This window comes from Dendrobates tinctorius, unplaced genomic scaffold (genome assembly GCF_039654945.1).
Source record: "Dendrobates tinctorius isolate UK_male_01 unplaced genomic scaffold, ASM3965494v1 ptg000012l, whole genome shotgun sequence".
Taxonomy (NCBI): domain Eukaryota; kingdom Metazoa; phylum Chordata; class Amphibia; order Anura; family Dendrobatidae; genus Dendrobates; species Dendrobates tinctorius.
The window spans coordinates 18,370,227-18,390,194 of record NW_027361680.1 but is presented as its reverse complement, the minus strand read 5'-3'; positions in this window follow the sequence as shown (position 1 = coordinate 18,390,194).

Sequence of the window (19,968 nt, the reverse complement as noted above, 5' to 3'; positions counted from 1 at the left end):
TTTACATGCAATTGGAGTTATACTAACTCCTGTAAGTTGCGAAGCTCCATAGATTTGGGGTTTGTTTGTTCTTTTAAGATATTCTGCTGAATAACAATAATCTTTATTTTTTTAGTTATTTTTATTTTTGAATGGGTACAAAGCCAGTGTGAGAAGGCTACTGTGGAATAAAAAACTCAGTGTGCACGTTAAATTGATCTAGATGGGAGAATTGAGGGAGATTCTCATTAGATTAACCCCTTAATGACAGCCAATATGTCTTTTTACTGACCTGAGATATAAGAGAATATCATCCCCACACAGGTGACGATCCAGCAGCTGTCGGCTGTCCACTATAGCTTACAACTTGCTGTATCCTGCTATACTACTTTGCAATAATTCATGAAAATCACCTGAAGGGTTAATAAACAACCTGACAGAAGTTTTCAATATGTCAGGGGGTGCTGTTTTTTTTTTTAAAAAAAAGGCTATTAAGGGGTTAAGGAATCCGGTATAAGATGAATTTTTGCCGGTATTCTGTTTTGTCTTCTGAACTTTGTTGAATGTTGTTTTCTGTTAAGTGTGCTGTTTTGTCTGTGTTTTAAAATTACATGCTAATTATGCAAATTGTCTCTTCAGAGAGGAAGAGGACTAGAACTCTAGTGCCACCTATTGGAGGTAGCAATCCTAAAAGTCAATGTTGACCCTTTAACGAGCCTTCTTAAGCCTTCTTACATGACTTAGGATAAAAGCCAAGCCAGAATCTCCATTTGCAGACACTGTGTTTCGGGGTACTGCCCCTCATCAGTGCAAAGTGGGAGATCTGGCTTGGCAGTGAGAGAGGCGTCTGACCGATATCCAAGAAGTATCATTTCTCCTTGCGGAGAATGACATGCTAAGCATGTCGAGGTGAGGAGACTTAAAGCCGCAATGCTCCTCTGGGAAATATGCTAATTATGCAAATTGTCTCTTCAGAGAGGAAGAGGACTAGAACTCTAGTGCCACCTATTGGAGGTAGCAATCCTAAAAGTCAATGTTGACCCTTTAACGAGCCTTCTTACATGACTTAGGATAAAAGCCTAACTTTTGCACTGATGAGGGGCAGTACCCCGAAACACAGTGTCTGCAAATGGAGATTCTGGCTTGGCTTTTATCCTAAGTCATGTAAGAAGGCTCGTTAAAGGGTCAACATTGACTTTTAGGATGGCTACCTCCAATAGGTGGCACTAGAGTTCTAGTCCTCTTCCTCTCTGAAGAGACAATTTGCATAATTAGCATATTTCCCAGAGGAGCATTGCGGCTTTAAGTCTCCTCACCTCGACATGCTTAGCATGTCATTCTCCGCAAGGAGAAATGATACTTCTTGGATATCGGTCAGACGCCTCTCTCACAGCCAAGCCAGATCTCCCACTTTGCACTGATGAGGGGCAGTACCCCGAAACACAGTGTCTGCAAATGGAGGTTCTGGCTTGGCTTTTATCCTAAGTCATGTAAGAAGGCTCGTTAAAGGGTCAACATTGACTTTTAGGATTGCTACCTCCAATAGGTGGCACTAGAGTTCTAGTCCTCTTCCTCTCTGAAGAGACAATTTGCATAATTAGCATATTTCCCATAGGAGCATTGCGGCTTTAAGTCTCCTCACCTCGACATGCTTAGCATGTCATTCTCCGCAAGGAGAAATGATACTTCTTGGATATCGGTCAGACGCCTCTCTCACAGCCAAGCCAGATCTCCCACTTTGCACTGATGAGGGGCAGTACCCCGAAACACAGTGTCTGCAAATGGAGATTCTGGCTTGGCTTTTATCCTAAGTCATGTAAGAAGGCTCGTTAAAGGGTCAACATTGACTTTTAGGATTGCTACCTCCAATAGGTGGCACTAGAGTTCTAGTCCTCTTCCTCTCTGAAGAGACAATTTGCATAATTAGCATATTTCCCAGAGGAGCATTGCGGCTTTAAGTCTCCTCACCTCGACATGCTTAGCATGTCATTCTCCGCAAGGAGAAATGATACTTCTTAAAATTACATAGAACTAAAACGCCATAAATATGTTTTATGTTACACATGAGACTCCTTGAATGTTATCTTGAGTGAATGTATGAGGATTGCAATATAAAATCCTGACTGTATTAGGGAGTCCAGTAGGTGTGGTCAACAGTCATGTGTGGACTGGAGACAAATCATAGGTTATTATAGTGGTATAAATCACCTAGGTACACGTCACCTGATCCCCATAGAGAATATTCTATGTTGTTTTGTTATATGTTTTTCTTTTAATAACACAGAGTGACTGAACCCTCCTCGTTTAAAAAGTGGACACAAAGTCAGATTTGTGGCGGTCAGATGGGACCTTATCACGATCACTGAGGAGTTAGTAGGAGACAGACTATCTTGTTGGCATTGTGGGAAAACTGGACACCTTATCCGACAATGCCCGTTAGACAATACGCCCCAAATATACAAAACCAATGACTAAATGCAACTGATAAAAACAACATCACATCACAAATATCAGATCCCTTTTTGCCAGAGGAAAAAAGTAAGATTCCTGAAGTAATATTTAACTTAGATTAAATAGAAATGTATATACAGAACACTGTATTTCCAGAAGTAACTCTCCTTGTGGGAAGCCATGAGGTCACTTTTCTTGTTGATTCAGGAGCCACTAGAACCTTAGTACATCCAGAAGAGATACCGACTCTTGGACTGTCTGCTGCCTGCATAGTGGTAAAAGGAGCAAGTGGTAAGACACAGAGAACAATTGTCTACGCCTGTGGAGACACCGGGCCCTCAGCACAGGTAAAAGTGCAATTACACAAATTATATTACCAACTGTGTGGGAGGGTTTTGATGCAAGCCCTGAGCCTGGGAATAATTCCTACTGCTGCAGGACTATAGGTAAAATCCATGGCTGAGACAATGGTGCTCCAGGGGTACGGAGAATCTAGATACTATTACAGTCTAGATATAATAACTGCCGGACCATCCTCAGTTACTGAGTCCTTCATCAAGGAAGCAATAGATAAAGGTATACAAATGTAGATATTCACACACCTGAAGAACTACACTGCACCATGTATTGTAGGAATTTCAGGGGTCCTGATGTAAAATATGAGAATTTCCATGCTCTAGATTGCTCTTTGCACACCATATACTGGTATTATAAAGGGAACTGTGCCGCCAGTTGTAAACTGTCAGAACAAATTAAATTGTTGTTTTTGCTTTTTAGAGGCCCGTGCCACATGTTTCCCTCTCCAGATGTAAAGGTAGATCATGGAAATTCCTTGGTGATTTTGTTGAAGAGTGTTAGGAAAGTAACAATGGGAGGTGTTGGGTGATGGCTTATTTTGCAATGCCAGACAGCAGGCATATTCACAAGTACTAAAGTGGAACACCATTTCTAAACCCAGTGTCCACCTGCAGCGAGGCAGGGGAGCGAGTGAGAAATGCTGATCTTTTCCTAGAATTAGGGGAAGAATTGACCACATACCCAGAATCTTTGTGGTCCTCATGACCTGCAGATGTGGGATTGATAAAAGAGGTGATTATACCCTGTCCAGCTCACCTTGTAACATAACCTTGTTTCCAGTAGGGAGGGCGCCCCCATCTGTAAACGAGGCTGTGATTTCAAGAACCCCCACAGTGCCAGACCCCCATACTCTGCTGAATGACTGAAGGCCGGAACATAAGGTCTTTACAGTGATGTCAGTAATGTCTTCTTCAGCATCCTGGTGCATCCAGATAGCCAGGTTTGGTTTGTATTCACATATAAGGGGAGCAAGTATACATTCACCAGGATCCCACAAGGGTACTGTGAACTACCTACTATTGTTTTCCAGGTAAAATCGGCTAACCTAGCTCAATGTGAGTCACCAGAAGGGAGCCAGATGCTCTTATATGTGGATAACATGCTATTGGCATTTAAAAAAACAAAAAAAAAAAACAAATTGGTAACCAAAGGGGTTATTTTTAAAGATGACCTATATGTATAAACTGCCCAGTGACCTCCTAAGATATGTCACAGTATTGAGCCATGGCGTAAGCTATGTCTCAACAGGAGGGATGGTAGAGGTCATATCTTACGTATTTATGATGTATGGCTTTACTAACTATTAAAAATTTTTGTTTAATCTGCATTACTTGTGAAAAAATAATTCCTAAGGGAACTTGAGACCAGAGAGAGGACAATGTCCTCACCCTGAATACTTATTCCAACACATTAGTGTGGATTTTATTGAACAAGTGTGAGCGAAAAAGTACGGCCTTGTTATTATGGATGCTTTCAGCAGATGGATTAAAGCTGTCCACCCTGATGCATTAATGGTACCAAAGGCCCTTCTAAAGGAAATCATACCCAGATTTGGGGTTCCAGAAAATATATAGTAAACTAAGTAATGTTATTATTACCTAAAAACATTGTTGTCACGGGGTCCTTCTCTGGTATCACACAATCAACAGAGCAAGCGAAGAGTGAACAATTCCAAGACCTTTATTCAGGCAAAAATACGAAAAGGTCAATATTCAGTCCACCACACAAAGGATAAGATAGTCCAGAATAAGAATGCAGTCCAGTATCAGGATAAAATGTCCAGGGAAACGAGATTTCAAAACTCTAGCACCAGAGGATAAAAATGAGTCCTTCTCTCTGAAATGCAGCCTTTTCACCATCTTGTCTCTACCGGAACTGACTTGTCCAGCTGCAGTTCTTCCCCCCACCCCCTTCCTTGTCCAGGGGTAGTCCAACAAGTTGCCTCCCAGAGGAGAACAAAAGGCCTTAGGGATCAATGCACTACAGGGGGTCATCAAGAGACAGATACAGTGAGGCTGTAGACTTACAATGTAATAAGAAAAACACTATGAAAATAACTGGAATTGTTAAAAATAGGAATATACAAAAAATGACATCCACATAACATATCACACCATCACAACCTCTCCCCCCCATAATAAGTGAGCACGCCATGAGGTCTACACAGACCTCTGGCCTGCTCACTTTAGTCCACATTGCTCAGTTATTTATAATTCCTTGTACAGTGGCAGGGGTAGGTCGGCCTGGGGAGCCTATGGTTCTTCTTGTCGAGACAGTCCATCGGCGTTCTGGTGTTGGCTTCCTCGCTTGTAATGGATGGAGAAGCTGTAGGGTTGTAATGACAAGCTCCACCGCAGCAATCTTCCATTGTCCCCTGATAAGCGATTCAGCCATGTGAGGGGGTTGTGGTCTGTAACAATTGTAAAGTCTCTGCCATACAAGTAGGGCTGCAATTTTTTTAGCGCCCATACGATGGCAAGGCACTCCTTTTCAATAGTGGCATAGGCAACTTCCCGATCCAGTAGTTTCCGACTGGCAAAAGCAACAGGATGTTCTTCTCCGGCGGCGTTCACTTGGCTAAGTACTGCCCCAATCCCAAAGGTGGATGCATCTGTCTGCACGAGGAACCTGCGTTTATAATCCGGGGCAGCCAAGACAGGAGCAGTGATGAGGGCAGTCTTTAACGCTGAAAAGGCATCCTCGCATGCCGTCGTCTAGGTCACATTCCTAGGCATGTTCTTGCGGGTCAGGTCGGTTAGGGGCTTGGCCAAGGTGCTGAAATTAGAAACAAATTTGCGATAGTAACCTGCAGTTCTTAAAAACCCAAGTACCTGCTTTTTAGTCTGGGGTCTACACCAGTTGCTAATGGCTTCCACCTTGGCAGGCTCAGGCCTTATTGTCCCACCCCCTACTCTATGCCCGTGGTACTGCACCTCAGCCATCCCTATTTGGCACTTATCAGGGCGAATGGTCAGTCCTGCAGTAAGGATACAGTCCAGCACTATGCCCAAGTGTTTAAGATGTTCCTCCCAGGTTGTGCTAAAAATGGCGATGTCGTCTAAGTAAGCACAGGCAAAGTCCTGACATTGTTGTAACAGTTGATCCACCAGTCTCTGGAAAGTAGCGGGGGCAGTTTTCATCCCAAAGGGCATTCCCAGGAACTCATAAAGCCCAAATGGAGTAATGAAGGCTGAGCGCTCCCGAGCGTCCTCCGTTAGGGGTATCTGCCAGTACCCCTTGCTCAAGTCTAACGTGGTCACAAATTAGGCACTGGCCAGACGATCCAATAGATCATCAATCCTGGGCATAGGATAAGCATCACTCTTGGTGGCATCATTTAGTCGTCTGTAATCAACGCAGAATCATGTTGTACCATCCTTCTTGGGGACCAGGACGACAGGAGAGGCCCAAGAACTGTGAGATGGCTGAATAACTCCCAGTTGTTTCATCTCCTCCAGTTCGTTCTTTATCATGCCTTGAACAGCCTCTGGAACCCGGTAGGCAGCCTGCTGGATGGGGCGTTGTCTGGGGGTTTCCACATGGTGACTGGTGAGGGTAGTTTTCCCTGGCTTTGAGGAGAAAGCAGCAGCCCTCGGCCTTAGTACGGCGACAATATCGTCCTTTTGTATATCCGATAAATGGGAGCCCAGGGGCACGTGTTCCAGTGATCCTCCCGCTTGGGCAACCTGGAGGAGATCTGGGAGATACTCGTCGTCAGCGGTATCACTAGGGTGGTGGCAGACAGCTAGAACAGGCAGAGATCGGTCATGGTAGTCTTTCAGCATGTTAATGTGGACGGTTTTCTGTCGTTGACCACTAGAGTCCAGGGCAATAACATAGTTAGTGTCATTAATTTTCTTGACAAACTGATAAGGGCCTTCCCACACTGCTTGAAGCTTGTTGGCAGGGGAAGCAGTAATCATTAGCACTTGCGGTCCTTCCATAAATTCCCGGTTCCTGGCATTACGGTCATACCAGGTTTTTTGTCTGGACTGGGCCATTCGCTGATGTTCTTTAGCGAAGGTAGCTAGCTGGGCAAGAGGGTCTCTGAGCTCTAGAACATAGGGAACGATGGGCATTCCAGTATTTAAGATGTCTCCCTCCAAATGTTCTTTCAGAAGAGTGAGAGGCCCACGGACCTTCCGGCTAAACAGTAGTTCGAAGGGAGAGAACCCTGTGGACTCTTGGGGAACCTCACGATAGGCGAAGAGGAGATGTGGCAGGTACTTTTCCCAGTCTTTTTCAACGTCAACAAAAGCCCTCAGCATATTTTTTAGGGTTCCATTAAAGCGTTCACATAGTCCGTTGGTCTGCGGGTGGTATGGGGTGGTGCGAATGGCTCGAACACCACAGGTATGCCATAGGGACTGGACCAGATCTGACATGAACTGAGTGCCTTGATCCGACAATATTTCACTAGGAAACCCTACCCGGGTAAAGATGGTAACAAGGGCCTCGGCTACCTTTACTGCTGTAATACTGGACAGGGCCACAGCTTCAGGATACCTAGTGGCATAATCCACCACGGTCAGGATATATTTTTTCCCTGACCTCCTGGGGTGGGCCAGAGGACCTATGATGTCGAAGGCTACACATTGAAATGGTTCCTCAATTATGGGCAGGGATTGCAGGGGTACCTTATGCCGAGCTCCTGGATGCCGCATTCGCTGGCACACATCACAGATGCGGCAATAATGGGCTACCGACTGCGAGACGCCCGGCCAGTAAAAACTTTGGGTGAGTCTCTTTTCAGTCCTTTTTCTCCCTTGATACCCAGCCAAGGGGATGTCATGGGCCAGTTGAAGTAGCTGTGCCCTGTACTTCTGAGGGACAATGAGTTGCCTGGTCGTTGCGTCAGGGTTGCCCTGGTCACTGCCCTTTGTTACACGATAATACAGTCCGTTTTCTCGAGTGAAGCCATCCCCATTATCTCCCATGTGCCCAGTTTCTGCCTTTCGCCTAAGGGCTGCTAAGGTAGTGTCACCCTCTATTTCTCTCCTAAACTCCTCTCTGTCCCAAGACTCTCCCAATGTAGTAGCAGCGAAAGTATTGCTTACCAACTCTGATGCGGTTCGTGGTGGTTGCTCCTCGCAGGGGTCCGGATGACGTAGTGCTTAAAGGGCTTGTAGTCGGGTGACTGCTCCCACAAATTGGCACTGTAACTCCCCAATGTCGTTCCCAAGGAGGATATCTGCAGGAAGTCCTCCCATAACTCCAATCCAACACAGCTTTTCTCCACAACCATAATCCAAACGCACAGAAGCTCACTGTATATATTTGCGGGCACCGCCCGCCAGGACAACGGGAATTCCCAGACCCTGGTAAATTGCCTCGGGTCGAACCACACGGGGGTCAGCGATAGTCAAGAATGCCCCCGTGTCTCTAAATCCTGACACTTTGTATCCATCAATAAAGACATCCTGCAGGTGGCGTTGCCGTTGCTCTGAGTAGCTAAAGGACAGAAGCCGGAGTCCGTACACTCCAGGAGGGGTATCTATGGTGCCGTGGTCGGTGGTCCACTCTGGTGGGGGTGGAGGTAGCTCTTCCTCAGGTGTGGTGGAATGTACAAGATGCACTGGATGAGGTGGGGCTGCGTGGGGCTCCCTCTGAATCCTGGAGGGACAGCCAGACTGCAAATGTCCAGGTTGCCCACACCCATAAAACCTCCTCTCTGTGATACCCCCAGGTCGTGGTCGGAACTGTTGGGGCCTAGGATTGTGAGGCGTGATTGTCATCGGCTTGCGACTAGGTGGAAGGGCAGATACAATTTGAGGGGGACGGGGCGCGGGAGCAGGCCGTGGTTCATTGTCCAGAAGCCTTCTCCATTGTGGCCGGATAGTAAGGGCTTCATTGGCCAGGGCTGCAGCTCTATCCACGGTACACGGCGTGCGCTCCCGGACCCATTCCCGTACCTCTGCAGGGCACTTGGCAAGAAATTGTTCTATAAGGAACGCCTGTATAACATCTTCCACAGTAAAGGCGTTTTCTGCTTCTAGCCATCTCCGACATGCCTCGGACATCTTATGTGCATACATCCTAAACGATCCCCCCGTGGTGCATGGGAGGTCTCGGACCTTGGCCCTATATGAGTCTGGGGTGATAGGATGGTAATCCAGGATAGTCCGCTTTACAATGTTATAATCCCGATTCCGCAGTGCATCAATGTTTCGGTAAGCCTCCGCCAAGCTTCCGTTCAGGAGCCCCACTAACAAACGCATCCAGCTAGAGTGGGGCACCTCCATCACAGCACACTGCTGCTCAAAGTCTTTGAAGAACCCCTCCACATCTCCAGAAGCCTCATCAAATGGCTTAAACTCTGTCCGGGTGATCCGTACAGGCTCCCGGATTGTTGGGGTTACACTCCACATTGCGTTACTCCCTTTTTCAAGCTCCATTGCTTCCTGTCTCCGCTGTGCCCGGCGGGCAGCCTCCTCCTTGTACTCCTGAGAGACGCCGGGGCCCAGAACCGCCATCTCTTCTTCATACCACACCAACCACTGGCTTTTCTGGATGGGGATCCCTGTCTCCAGTGCTCGTCCTTCAGACATCTGGGAGGAGGTGGCCGGGCTAGCGCCCACCAGTAGATCGATTAAGGCCTCTTTAGTCAGTCCCTGGTAGTTCAGGCCCAGGTCTCTGGCTCTCTCCTGTAAACTGCATACAGTCCAATTTCTGTACTCACTCTGTGGGTGGTTCTCCATTGGGTGACGCTCTGTTGATCCCACTGCTACCACCAGTTGTCACGGGGTCCTTCTCTGGTATCACACAATCAACAGAGCAAGCGAAGAGTGAACAATTCCAAGACCTTTATTCAGGCAAAAATACGAAAAGGTCCATATTCAGTCCACCACACAAAGGATAAGATAGTCCAGAATAAGAATGCAGTCCAGTATCAGGATAAAATGTCCAGGGAAACGAGATTTCAAAACTCTAGCACCAGAGGATAAAAATGGGTCCTTCTCTCTGAAATGCAGCCTTTTCACCATCTTATCTCTACCGGAACTGACTTGTCCAGCTGGAGTTCTTCCCCCCCACCCCCTTCCTTGTCCAGGGGTAGTCCAACAAGTTGCCTCCCAGAGGAGAACAAAAGGCCTTAGGGATTAATGCACTACAGGGGGTCATCAAGAGACAGATACAGTGAGGCTGTAGACTTACAATGTAATAAGAAAAACACTATAAAATAACTGGAATTGTTAAAAATAGGAATATACAAAAAATGACATCCACATAACATATCACACCATCACAATTGTCAATTGAGATGGGAAACCACTGTGCTTGTCATCCTCAGTCCGCCGGACTGGTTGAAAGACACAGTGGGATCTTGAAAATTAGATTGACAAAGACCATGTAGGAAACAGGAAAAATTTGTTGTACTGTCTCCTATTGGTTGTACTAAATATGTATGTCACACCGACATCTGTAGTGCTGACAGCTTTTGAAGTCATATACGGGAGATCTTTTTTCTTACCTCAGCTAAAATCCTTTAGAAGGATAGATGAGGACGTTGATTGTACATTAGCAGAATATATGGCTAAGATATTAACTCACAAAGAAGTTTCTACTTGTAGTTTTGTTCCAGGAAACCCACTAACAAAACCTGAGATTGTGAAACCTGCAGACTGGATCCTTTTGAAGGTGATAAAGAAGAAACACCAGCACCATCCTAAGTGAGAAGGTTCTTACCAAGTCCTGTGGACTACTCCTACTGCGGTCAAGATTGCTGAGCGCAGCTCCTGGTTCCATCTCTCATACTGTAAACTTGTCAGACAGGTAGGGACAGAGTAGGATCTGACCTGCTTGTTAAAGTCCAGCTACAAAGGGAGGTTTTCCACAAGGGAAAGCTTGTTTCAAACTGGTGAAGTCTCCCATTCATCCCCCTACCCGGACAAGACGGTCAGATCTAGGATGTGTACATCAGGGTTAGGGTACCGTTACACCTAGCGACTCACCAGCGATCCCGACCAGCGATATGACGCGGTCAGGATCGCTGGTGCATCGCTAGGTGGTCGCTAGTGAGCTGCCACACAGGCAGATCTCACCAGCGACATCGCTGGGGACGGGGATCGCTACTTACCTGTCAGACGCAGCGATCCTGCGTCCTCCCGCCCGGCTCCACGCGTTGCTCATCGGCGCCACAGGAAGCGCCGCAGGAAGTGACCGATGAGGAATGGTCCAGCAGCTTCTCGCGCGATAAGCGATAACCAGCGGGGGAGCCGGTCGGAGGTAAGTATCAGCCATAGCGATATTGCTAGCAATATCGCTGCAACGTCACAAAATCGGTGACTTTACAGCGATATTGCTAGCGATATCGCAGTGTGTAACGGGGGCTTTAGTCACAGGTATATTCTTCGTGACCATAGTGATGGGAGATTGGAGAGTAATAGACCCAGCAGGAGAGGAAAGTCCAGGGTGGTAGAATGGTTTCAGATTTAGGACTTTAAATCCTACTTTCGAAATCGGGCAGGAGGCTGCCATGTTAGTGGATTTCTGTCTGTTGTATAAATGATACAGAGATAGGGAACAAGCAGTGAAACTAGCAGAGTCTGATAAGTATGTTTGTGTTATGAGCTCTAATAGCAGAGGGGATGGATGTGTGTGACTGGAGTAAAGCAGCATGGACAATTGTAGCCTGAGACTATAGATATAAGCATTATGGCTACATAGATTTTAAAGCCTGATTCTCCATTAGGAAAAAGGAGATCCCCTTACACAAATTAGAATAATTGTAATCAGCTACTGAGAACTTTAAAAAAAAAACCCTAAGATGAGGGATCAAAGGTTAGAAGAGCTGATATGTCAGGAACAGACCCAATAGGATATTTCTACATAGAAGTTCAGAATAATAGCATACATAGACCCAAGGAAGGTATGCCAGAGAGAACCATAAAAGAGTCTATATGGTTCATAGTTAGATTGTCTAACCTAACTTATGACGATAAACTAGCTCTAGAGAGAAGCTGTGAGAAGAATGAAAGGTTAGAATGGCTTAAATACATTGCAGAAAGCTTAAAAAATTAAGTTATATAGTAAAACTTATGTCTGCTCAGAAAGGGAAGGAAAATGTAAAATGTTATCATTTTTATTTCCTCCACTAGAGAATCCGGATATCCCACCACAGGTGATTGCTAATCCAGGTAACTATACTTGTTTTAGTCTTCCAGGGCATGGGCACGACTTCGGAGAGCTCCAAGGCGACTCTTGTAGAGAATGGATCATTGTCTCCCACAGGGCCAAGTACTCAGCCATATGGTCAGACCACACTACCCTGAGAGCGGATGTATGGTGGTTATGCGGTCATAAAAGCATAAGAGCCAGACTACCACATGGTTCCCGAGGGGATTGTGCGGTGGTCCAGCTAATCATGCCGTTCCACCTGTTGTCAACAGGGATATGGCCAAAGGTACGTAGTGGAAGAGACAGAAGCGTGAAACTCCGCAAGGATCCTTCCATTCTAGTATCTACAGAGATGACATTGGAGTTCCCAGGGGAGTGTCCAATGAGTACAAGGCTAGGTACCAGGTAGCAGCCGGGTGGGAATCCATAATTTGGTGGGTGATTATAAAAATGAATGTAGATTGGATAAACTACTTGTACTATAACCAACAGAGATTTGTTAATTATACCCGAGATGCAGTTAAAGGGATAGCTGAGTAATTAGGACCAACTCCTCTCATGGCTTGGTAGAATAGGATGGCATTAGACAAGATCTTAGCAGAAAAGGGAGGTGTATATAAAATGTTTGGAGGATTTTGTGGCACCCTTTATCCTTAATACAGATCCTGATTGAAGTATCTCCAAAGCTCTTGATGGACTGACTGCCCTGTCTAATGAATTAGCAGAGAACTCTGGATATGACGACATTCACTTCCTGGACTAAAGGATGGTTTGGGAAATGGTCCGGAGTATTCATTTCTGCGTTGACATCTCTTACCATCGCGGCCGGAGTGCTGATTGTTTGTGGATGCTGTGCTATTCTATGCATTAGAGGACTTGTTCAAAGACTGATTGACTCTGCCATAGCAACAACTATGCATCAAGGAATGGAGACCTTGGAATCCAACGAAAGAATGAAAATTTGGGGACTTAATAATAAATATACTGAACATATTACTCTCCCTCTAGATTATATGAAGATCTTCTGTGAAATCTGACAAAAAGAAATCTGTCCCCATTGTGTACAGATAAATGATTTTATTACAAGATGAGGGAATGTTATAATAATTGTAATAAAGTCCTTTTATGTGCGTGTATATATATATATATCTATATACGTATGTGTATGTGTGTGAGTATATATATATACACTCACTGGCCACTTTATTAGGTACACCATGCTAGTAAGGGGTTGGACCCCCTTTTGCCTTCAGAACTGCCTCAATTCTTCGTGGCAGAGATTCAACAAGGTGCTGGAAGCATTCCTCAGAGATTTTGGACCATATTGACATGATGGCATCACACAGTTGGCGCAGATTTGTCGGCTGCACATCCCTGATGCGAATCTCCCGTTCCACCACATCCCAAAGATGCTCTATTGGATTGAGATCTGGTGACTGAGGAGGCCATTTGAGTACAGTGAACTCATTGTCATGTTCAAGAAACCAATCTGAGATGATTCGAGCTTTATGACATGGCGCATTATCCTGCTGAAAGTAGCCATCAGATGTTGGGTACATTGTGGTCATAAAGGGATGACATGGTCAGCAACAATACTCAGGTAGGCTGTGGCGTTGCAACGATGCTCAATTGGTACCAAGGGGCCCAAAGAGTGCCAAGAAAAAATTCCCCACACCATGACACCACCACCACCAGCCTGAACCGTTGATACAAGGCAGGATGGATCCATGCTTTCATGTTGTTTAGGCCAAATTCTGACCCTACCATCCGAATGTCGCAGCAGAAATCGAGACTCATCAGACCAGGCAACGTTTTTCCAATCTTCTACTGTCCAATTTCGATGAGCTTGTGCAAATTGTAGCCTCAGTTTCCTGTTCTTAGCTGAGAGGAGTGGTACCCAGTGTGGTCTTCTGCTGCTGTAGCCCATCTGCCTCAAAGTTCGACGCACTGTGCATTCAGAGATGCTCTTCTGCCTACCTTGGTTGTAACGGGTGGCAATTTGAGTCACTGTTGCCTTTCTATCAGCTCGAACCAGTCTGCCCATTCTCCTCTGACCTCTGGCATCAACAAGGCATTTCCGGCCACAGAACTGCCGCTCACTGGATTTTTTTTCTTTTTCGGACCATTCTCTGTAAACCCTAGAGATGGTTGTGCGTGAAAATCCCAGTAGATCAGCAGTTTCTGAAATACTCAGACCAGCCCTTCTGGCACCAACAATCATGCCACGTTCAAAGGCACTCAAATCACCTTTCTTCCCCATACTGATGCTCGGTTTGAACTGCAGGAGATTGTCTTGACCATGTCTACATGCCTAAATGCACTGAGTTGCCGCCATGTGATTGGCTGATTAGAAATTAAGTCTTAACACACAGTTGGACAGGTGTACCTAATAAAGTGGCCAGTGAGTGTATATATACAATATATACACATGATTGCATAAGCCATTTATTTTGCCTAGACTTTGAAACTCTTTTTAGCTTACGTATTGTGAATATATGGGTGTTACCTTTGGGTGTTACTTTTTGTGAACGTTAGCTGATTTTTCTTGTCTTGCGTGACTTCTCTGGTAGCGCAGATAAGGATAGCTAACAGCTAAGCAAATTGTATCTGCCATTTCTGCAAACGCAATGTTTCAACACCCTTTCGGCTTTGCTATTTAAACTCTTAAGAATATATTTTGAGTTAGACAGATGACGGCCCACACCTGATGTGGCTGTCATTCTCTCTCCATGCCGGCATGTCCAATAAAGAAGCATCATACTTATTCAGGTCTGGACGATTTCTAATTGGAACATAAAAAATCCCTGACAGAGATCAACATCCAACACTGCGGAGACACCATAACATGTTTCTCAACACAGTGATTCTAGAGCAATGCCCCCATCCTTTATGGAAAATATGTAAAACATGCATATTTTTACATATTTCCCATAAGGTATGGGGGCATTGCTCTAGAATCACTGCATTGAGAAACATGTGATGGTGTCTCCACAGTGTTGGATGTTGATCTCCATGAGTTTATTCATCCTCATTTTTCACAGTCTTCTACTAGGCATTGCTCCTACTGGCCAGTTTCCTACTCCACACTGATGAGGGGCAATACCCCGAAACAGCTGTCTGTGGATGGATACCATGTTTTGGCATAGGTGGTTTCCTTCATTGGAGACTGCCCTTCCTGTGGTTGTTCCTTCCCGGGGAAAGACCTGGCTAGTCATTGCTTGCGTTGAGAAACATGTGATGGTGTCTTCGCGGCTTGTGTTTTGCATGTTTTAATTATAGTGATGACATACTGGTTTTTGGGAAGACAAGCTGAATATAATCGTGCTCTATATGTTATTTTCGAATGCCTGCTCTCTGCTGGACTTACTTTGAACAAAGAGAAATGTGAATGTGATAAAAGTTCATTGGAGTTCTATGGTCACATCTTCTAGGTGGAAAGAGTACGACCAGATCCCAAGAAAGTGGAATCCATCAGAGCAGCCTCAATTCCACAGAATGCCAGTGTAGTGCGCTCTTTTCTTGGGATGGCCAGCTACTGTGCTAGATATATTCCAAATTTTTCAACAATCAGCACTCCGTTAAGAGAACTTACAAAACAAAGTTGGGTCTTTCAATGGTCCCAGGACTGTCAGGTCTCTTTTGACACAATTAAAAATGAACTCTGCTCAACAACCACCATGGGCTATTTTGATCCAGCTCTTCCAACTGAACTGATTGTTAGAGATGAGCGACTTTTCCTTTTTTGGGTCGAGTCGGGTTTCATGAAACCCGACTTTTCTAAGAAGTCGGGTCGAACGAAATTGGCCGACTATAGGGAAAAGTCGGGGTCCGACTGAAACACAAAACCCAATGCAAGTCAATGGGGAAGCAAAGTCGGCAGGGAGTGGAGGACAGTAAACACACCTACAGTGCCCATTTCAATGCCAACGACATCAATTCTTATTACTTAAGCTTGTCAACCTTAATTTACTTTATAATAATAATTACGCATTGAAAACTGGGGGTTATTTGGCTAAAGTTGTGGGGGGTAGGGCTGGCGGCAGGTTCTCGTGTGCCCTGGGCCAAAGAGTATCAGTGCGCCCTTTTAACACATACCACAATTCATAATGCTCCGATACAGCACAGAAATATAGGTATAGTACAATGAAAAATACTTCACCGCTTGCATGACATGACTGATAACTATTTTAAATTTTACAATAGCTCAAAAAACGGACAGTATATTACTCCATACAGTATTATGCCCATCACCTAGTGCGCCATACAGAATAATGAGCCCATATATTTCTCCATACACAATAATTGGCCCCATATAATGTTCCATACAGTATATGATGAGCTCCACATAATGCTACAGTATATGATGGGCCCCATGGATGATGCTCCAGTGTCTTATGGGCCCAAATAATGCTCCATATATAATGGGCCCCATTTCTAATGCTCCAGTGTATAATGGGCCCCATAAATGCTGCTCCAGTGTCTGATGTCCCCCATTTGGAATGCTCCAGTATATGATGGGCCAAATGGATATGGATGATGCTCCAGTGTATGATGGGCCCCATATATCATTCTCCAGTGTTCTTGCTCCCCCAAAAATGCTCCCAACATTTAAAAAAAATTAAATACCTCTCCTCGCTGGGCACTGCTCTACTCTGGACTCCTCAGCATTGCCATTTTAAAGCTCTCTGCACTTGTACTGTTTCGGTAGAGGGCATACAGACGTGATGTCATCGCGCTCTGTAACCTGAATGTCACTGTCAGGAAAGGCGGAAGACGTCACGGTGGTGGAGCAGGGAGAGGTAAGTATTGTAAGTGCTGTGGCCCTGAGCAAGCATTGGGGGGCCCACTCGTGGGCGACGGCACTGGCTCAGGGTGACCAATCGGGTCATCTTGTGCACAAAACTTTACAGGAAAAACTCAGAAACTGCACCCAACTGTGTCCTTGGTGGCTTTTACAACTCGCCTGGTACACACGCTACACTCACCATCACCGTCAATGGCTCACAAACACCATCTCAACTGCCCTGGGATACAGCTCTGCCCGTGGAGAGCTTCACCATCTTGGCTGCTTTATCACCGGCCCAGAGGATAAGCATTGCAGCCTCGGCTACCCTAGCTGAGTACCACGGGTGGCGTCACGATCCCCCTTTTCCAATCATTTTTAATCTCCTTATATTTTACCAGAGCAAGACACAAACTCTCACAGGCTCAGTATGGATTACACCCGAATATAAAAATAAGAAAAAGGGAAATGTATTCGAAACTTACACCAGTATACAGTGTTGGAGTACTTTGAAATCTTCGTTTATATTTCAGTGTCAGTCTGCCAGTCCAGACTCTCTGTTAGAGGAAGGTAGATGGATAAAAGTACAGAGGTAAAGTCGAGTGATTTTAGATGTTTTTGAATTAGTAATCACAGGAAAACCTCCCGGGAGAATTCGCAGAGGCGATGCTGACCCTCAATAACTTTAACTGTGGATACAGCTAAAATGGAAATTAGTGAAGAAAGGGTTGCTGTATCGCGGTAGCGTCGATCCCATCACAGTAACTCATCTCCATCAAATTGTGATCACAGGGAGAGCTGTAGACATGGTCCTCACTGCCTATCATGATCTGTCTGGTCACTTTGGAGTGCACAACACACAAGCCACAGGCCGTAGGGGATTCTATTGGATTGCCATGAGAGGAGACATTGAAAAATGGTGGCAGGAATGTCACACGTCTGTGACCATGAAAAATGTGAAAGGTGATCATAAAGCACCACTGCATCCGATTGACGTCCATTACAAATGATAGCCATTGGTAATCTGAGGGTAGTGGCCAGCAGCACAGGACATAGCTACATCTTAACAATCATGGATCTGTACACCAAATTTGTAGTGGCCGTCCCTGTGGCGGATTTAACTGGCCAGACTACACAGCACAGCGGTGGAGCATGGAGAGGTAAGTATTGCAAGTGCTGTGCCCCTGAGCAAGCAGGGGGAACCACTCATGGGCGCCAGTACTGGCACAGGGCCCCTCATAGTACGCCAGTGTGTCTGACGGCAAGTGGGCCCACCCACCGTCAGAGACACTTTATTGTACTATGAGAGGCCCTGTGCCAGTCCCGTCACCCAAAGGGTGGGGCCACTGTTATGAATGAGTCACCGAAGGAGGAAAAAACAAAAATACAAGCTAAGTCAAGAAAACCGGAGAGGTTGGTAGCTATCGGATTGCAGACCCCTGATCCTATCCACAACAACTAACAGTAGCCGTGGGGGGTTCCTACGATGCCCTAGACCCCTCGATCACAGCCGGAGAACTAAATAGGCCTAAAGAAAGAAAGGAGAAATCTAAACTGCCCCAGAGCAGACCCCAAAGCAATAGGCAGCCCCCAACATGTAATGACGGTGAAGCAAGATGAAAACACTAACACAGATAGAAAGATAGGTTGAGCAAACGATGGGGCCCAAGCTAACTAAAAAGGACAGGATAGAAAAGCTGCTGTCTGCAAACCGCAAAAAACCCTACCAAAAAATGTGCCAACCGTCTGATAGGAAAAACAGGCCCTGAAGTCGCTAGGACTTCAAAATGACTATATCAGCACTCAGGTAAATTCTGAAGACAGAGCAAAGAGACAAACTGATCAGAGACAAAAATGGAACTCAGCACACCCCCGATCGGGGATGGCTGAACGCCAAAAAACAAGGTAAACAAAACAAAACTAATAAGTTCAATAGCAGAGCAAAAACTTATCTTTGGGAAGCAGGAATCAGACTGGTCTCCAAGAATCCAGCAGAGAAATCACCAGCGACTCAGAAGGGCGTCGGCTGCCTTATATCCAGTCAGCAGTTCCTGTTACCCAGTCATCATCTACCAGAACAGGTGTTTGGTAATCAGCCTCACTACCTTCCTTCACCAGAAGAGGGAGTTCATCAGACATCGACGGTGAAGGGGAAAATGAACTCACAACAGTACCTCCCCCTTGAGGAGGGGTCACCGAACCCTCATCCACACCACCAGGGTGATCAGGATGGGCCCGATGAAAGGCACGAACCAATCTTTCGGCATGAATATCGGATGCAGGGACCCAAGAATTATCCTCCTGGCCATAACCCTTCCATTTAACCAAATACTGGAGTCTCCGTCTAGCCAGGCGAGAATCCAGTATCTTCTCAACCTCATATTCCACATTACCTTCAACCAATACCGGGTCAGGAGGTGCCACCACAGGAACTACTGGCTCAACAAACCTCTTTAACCGAGACTTATGAAACACGTTATGGATCTTAAATGTAACAGGAAGAGCCAATCGAAAAGAGACTGGATTAAGAATCTCCAAAATCTTGTAAGGTCCAATAAATCTAGGTTTAAACTTTGGAGAAGCCACCTTCATAGCGATATTCTTTGATGACAAGCAAACCATATCACCCACCTTAAACTGGGAACCAATGGTCCTATGCCGGTTGGAAAACCGCTGGGCCTTTTCCTGGGAGAGAGACAACTTATCCACCACTTGGTCCCAGATCTGGTGCATTCTCTCCACCACAGTGTCAACACCTGGGCAGGCAGAAGGCTCCACCTGCCCTGAAGAGAATCGAGGATGAAACCCAAAGTTACAAAAAAAGGTGACATCAAAGTGGCAGAACTAGCTCTATTATTTAAAGCAAATTTGGCCAAGGGCAAAAATGAAACCCAATCATCCTGATCAGCAGAAATAAAACATCTCAAATACGACTCCAAAGTCTGGTTTGTTCTCTCCATCTGCCCATTGGTCTGAGGCAAAAAGAGAAGGCTGGTAGTGCAATAAGAGACTGCGCTGCTGTGGTAGAATTCAAGGTATCTTTATTGCCAACGCGTTTCCTGAGCCAGTCCCAGCTCACTTCATCAGGGCATCAAGTGATGATGAAGTGAGCTGGGACTGGCTCAGGAAACGCGTTGGCAATAAAGATACCTTGAATTCTACCACAGCAGCGCAGTCTCTTATTGCACTACCAGCCTTCTCTTTGTACCAAGTCCTTGGACCTCGTGCAGACTGCTGCAGCTGTTTTATGCAATTATAGGTGTTGTGACTCTCACAACCCTATC